The sequence below is a fragment of the Pocillopora damicornis genome, chromosome 3, assembly GCF_964200805.1.
Source record: "Pocillopora damicornis chromosome 3, jaPocDami1.2, whole genome shotgun sequence".
Classification (NCBI taxonomy): Eukaryota; Metazoa; Cnidaria; class Anthozoa; order Scleractinia; family Pocilloporidae; genus Pocillopora; species Pocillopora damicornis.
In genome coordinates this window covers 20,599,408-20,604,063 of record NC_142672.1, presented here as the reverse complement: position 1 = coordinate 20,604,063, position 4,656 = coordinate 20,599,408, and the positions used below count along the sequence as shown (strand labels likewise).

Here is a 4,656-nt window from a genome sequence, read left to right as displayed (position 1 = left end):
TGGTAGAAAACTTCCAAGAATCGAAAAAACCTGCTCATATCATTAACATCAAAGAAAAGCCCAGTATCTTCGATGCAGAAGAACAACATCTAATCCTGGGCAAAAGATCTCGCATCGAACCAGCCGCTGTAGGCGACGTTCCGTTTGAATATGACACTACCACATCGCAGCAACCGCAAACCTCATTCACGGCTATTACAGAAATACAAATCCTCCCCCAAAATCATATAGCCTCTGTCAGGGGGATAATTACACTGGACGCAGACTCTGTGCGAGAAGTCATCATGAAGGACGGATTTCTTGTTCCCATGTTAAATCGTTGCACCATTACTGACAGTACGGGTACCATCCGCCTGACACTGTGGGGTGATCTTATCCAACAAGCATCCAACCACAAATCTTACTCCGTTATCCAAGTACGCATAAAAACATACGACAATGCCAAGTACCTCACAACTACCCCGTCGACTACTCTTACTCCACTAGAAGAACACTTTAATCCTCCCAGCGACCAGCTCTTTCAAAGCCTCTTCGACATTGACGTCATATTTGTTGACAGGGTAACTCTCGCTGAAGCATTCCAAACTTGGCTTTCCTGTAATAAATGTCACCATTCAATGACGGAAAAGGCCACGCTAACCGAAACATCCACCATCATCAAGTGCTCCAACTGTAATGCAGTACAACCCATCTCCTCTTGCGCTACTAGCGCCTCCGTACGCATCGCTATAAGAAATTCAAAGTACGAACTAATCTGGTTAAAGGCCTTCACCCCAATAATCGAGGAAATCCTCCATCAGTCTGACGCTAAACTAACATTAGACGCATCCGTAGAAGAACTTTACGAAGCAATTTTCAACACGAAGAATTTAACAGTTTCCTACAGTAACACATCAAACATCATAGAGGTACAGTTTTCACATCCAAGAGATGCTGTCACTCCCTGAAAAAAGATTTCAACTATGACGTCAATATACGAACTTCATTTCAAGCGTTACCAACATTCCAAAATTGTTGCGTTACTTTGCTGCGATGAATTCGCAAACAATTGTTTTGACATTCGATGAAATAAACAATTTTTCATTGACATTTAACTTACAACTATTTATTTATTATTAATTAATAAAATGGGTTTCAAGAATTCAAATTTGGATTCTGGAATTGTGACACTAGTTTCGTGAGACACGATAATTTTAAACAGTTAGTTTTTTTTTAAATTTAGGTCAAGGTCACCACCTTCCCAAGTCCGAAAGGTGCGCCCATACGCCTATGGGTGTGTGTGTGTAAGGGGGGGGGAGGTTACTCCCATAGTGGACTATGAATGTTGAGAGGCTGTGCATGAAAGGGCTACCTTTTTCAGGTCAAAAGTAGTAGATGAAAAGATAAGGGTTTGGACCACTGGACAGATCCCCCCCCTATATAAAAAATTATTGAGTAGAACCCCCCCTCCCTCTCACTGGGATGTCCAGTAATATCTGTCTAAAAATTACAACTAAGGTTAGCTGATGTTTGTATTGTCATATAGGCTTATTGACTTTATTAAGAACGAATTTCACCTGATCTGAAAAAAAATGTGTGGGTTCTTGCTGGATTCAACTGTAGCTTACGTGCTTGGGTTAAGCAGGTGAGGGCTATGGATGAATATTAGATAAAGGTGAAGCAGGTAAAAAAAAGAAACAAATTGTGTCATTTAATCTTTGAAATAAAGAACAGAAATGCTTGATAAAATGACCAGTGCATTAAATAAAATACAAACAAAAATTCCTTCTTTGGATGTTGTCACAGATCCCTTTGCCAAGCCAAGAAAAGTTTATTTTAAAGATGACAAAATCCCATTTGATGGAGTGCCCTTCAGTATCATTGGCTCAAAGGTGTTTGACTGCCAACATGGTCCAGACAGAAAAAAGGCATTCAAAGCAAGACAAGCCAATGAGAAGGTATGTTTTTGACAAATTAAAATTCCAAAAAAAATCTATTTCTTCCCCATCTAAGTAACCTTTTGTTTTTGTTTGTTTCTTTTCTTACATTATAATTATTATTTCTTCTTAACTACAGGCTGGCGATCACTCCTTCAAAAAGAAGAGATTTTTACCTCAAGACACCATGAAATTCGGGTGCACTGCAAGTATTCGTCTATCAGAAGTTATTACATATCCAAGTTACAAGGTACTTCAGTCTGTAAACAATGAGATGATAATGATGATGAAGATGATGATGATGATTATTATTATTACTATAATTATTGCTGTGTGCTATTGACAGCGATGTTTTCAACATATTTTTAAGTATAGTAACCTCAATACTCATAATTTATTATTAGTCTGTACTAAATTACAAGTAAAAGTTTTGTTAACAATAACTCTTTACAAGTAGATCAGGGATGACACAGAGAGACTTCGACGGGACATGTCCAAAAAGCTAAAGACTGATACCAACAGTGGACAAAAACCTCCATATGAACGTAGAATCTATATCTACCTACCAAAGGAGGATGAACACAAAGACCATATCACTGGCGAGGTTTGTTAAGCACCCGTCCGATGAATGGTCTTACAAGTAAACCTAAGATCATTTTTATAAATTTTTCTGTACTGATAAATGAGACAATGGTGAATTTTAAGCTTGGAAATAAAACTGCTGAACCTAGCAGTATGCATGCAGGATGCATGTTAAATGGGCTGGCTCTCCGGGAGTTCTTGTAGCTCACTGGAAAGAGTTTCTGCCCGACGTTTGGGATGTCATGGGTCAATTTCTGTCAGGGACTCAGCTTTGTTTCTTTGCTTCATGCTTGTGTCATGTTGATGCTATCATCCTTTTCACATTTTTCTGTACTGTCACTTACTTTCTTAATCTACCGTTTTGTCTATTAAACTGTATTTTGATTTTAAGACAGGATCAACAAAATAAACAAGTTCATTCTGATTAATTTGTGCCCATAATTTAAAAGGAAAGTCAGGTCATCATGCAAAGTGTAATAAGTCGATACCAGAAACTGTAATCTAAAGTACCCATGTCAGTAGCAATATACCTCTAATCGGATGCCACTGACATCCTGAGTAGAATAATTATTACTCTACTCAGGCTCAGTGACAACTATTCCACAATATTGGCTTAACCTCGTGCGGATCATCGACCATTCAGTATTATTATTAATTATACATATTAAATTATATATTTGTATAGTTATTAACACCATTTTTTTCCTTCTTTTTCAACAAATAAGGTTTGTGGTCTTCTGCAACCAATTGACAAACGGCTTGTAGACAAGATTGAAGAGCTTGTTGGTGAAGGTGTTAAAACTGTTGATGAAATGAAAAGACACCTTAAACAGTTTGTGAAATGTGAACTTTTTCCAGGGCAGACTCCACCTCCTATTACAAACAGGCGCTTCTATCCCACAGATGTGGATGTCAGGAACCACATGTACCGGGCATCGGTAAAAAAATTGCTGTCCAAAGTGGATCAGGAAAACCTGCAAAGGAAAATAGAAAATTGGCGTGAGGAGCATCCTGAGGACTCGTTCTATTTTCGACCCAGTGCTCTGTCTACCTCAGCTACTGCCGAAACAGGAAGTGAAACAGATGAGACTTGTGAGCAGACTGAAAAACTCCTCTTTGCACATCAAACAGCCTGGCAGAAACATCTTATGAATCTTTATGGAAATGAAATATCCCTCCTTGATGCAACCTACAAGACAATGAGATATGACCTACCATTATTTCTTCTGGTTGTCAAGACAAATGTTAACTACACGGTTGTGGGATGTTTTATAATTCAAAGGGAAACAACAGCTTCCATTCAGGAAGCACTGGAAATCTTTCGAGATTGGAATGAAAGCTGGAAGCCATGATATTTTATGACTGACTTTTGCCAGGAGGAGATTAATGCCACTGAGAGCACATTCCCAGGTAAGAATGTTTCAATAAAATATATGTTAACCTTAGACTTCAATTGATGTGAGTGGCTGATAAGAGCATCCTAATACATTTGCTGACCACAAGGGCTAACTGCATATTTTTTTTGGCAATTTTCCCCTTGTTGAAGACCTACTTTAGAGACTAAATTAAAAAATATGGTTAAATGTGGTTTAGCATGTAGAACAGTTATTATAACTTTGGAGATAATAAGAATTGTTTAATCTGGATGGCTTACCATTAATCATAACCAACCAGTTCATATATATATAGTGTCATAAAGAAAAGGTTTTACTTATAGGTTTCCAATATTTTCAAAAAATACAAAAATTGTATCCAAATAAAGATTTTATGAAGTTAATTTTTTATTTAATAGATACCACAACATATATCTGTGACTTTCACCGAGAACAAAGCTGGGAGAGATGGCTGAGAAAAACTGAAAATGGTTTGTCAGAGAGCAGGGAGGAGGTCCTAAGTCTGCTTCGTAATGTTGCCAAATCATCAACAGAGGAAGCATTTCAAGACAATCTGTCCTCAGTTAAGGAGAGTGACCTTTGGTTAGCCAATCCCAAGCTTAGAAATTGGTTTGAAAAAACCTGGTTGGTAGAGGCCAAGGTAAGTAGTGTACACACATCAAACATTTGCTTGGGTTTTCTCTGTCACTTTCAGTAAATAGTGCAGGACCATTCTCAGTCAGTGTTTTCCACAGAGCATAGTATTGTCCGTATGTCTACTAGCA

At 37.9% G+C, this 4,656-nt stretch overlaps 1 pseudogene across 1 annotated transcript in view; it reads left to right on the top strand.

Annotated features, from left to right (window-relative positions):
• The first annotated feature begins 1,727 nt into the window (after nt 1-1,727).
• The window catches only part of LOC113675335 (uncharacterized), a 4,333-nt pseudogene continuing 1,404 nt past the window's right edge, over nt 1,728-4,656 (top strand). Inside the window, exons 1-5 of the transcript XR_016184742.1 lie at nt 1,728-1,937; nt 2,056-2,166; nt 2,374-2,520; nt 3,224-3,908; nt 4,291-4,532. The product of XR_016184742.1 is annotated as an uncharacterized LOC113675335 (transcript). The remainder of the gene's footprint in view (nt 1,938-2,055; nt 2,167-2,373; nt 2,521-3,223; nt 3,909-4,290; nt 4,533-4,656) is intronic.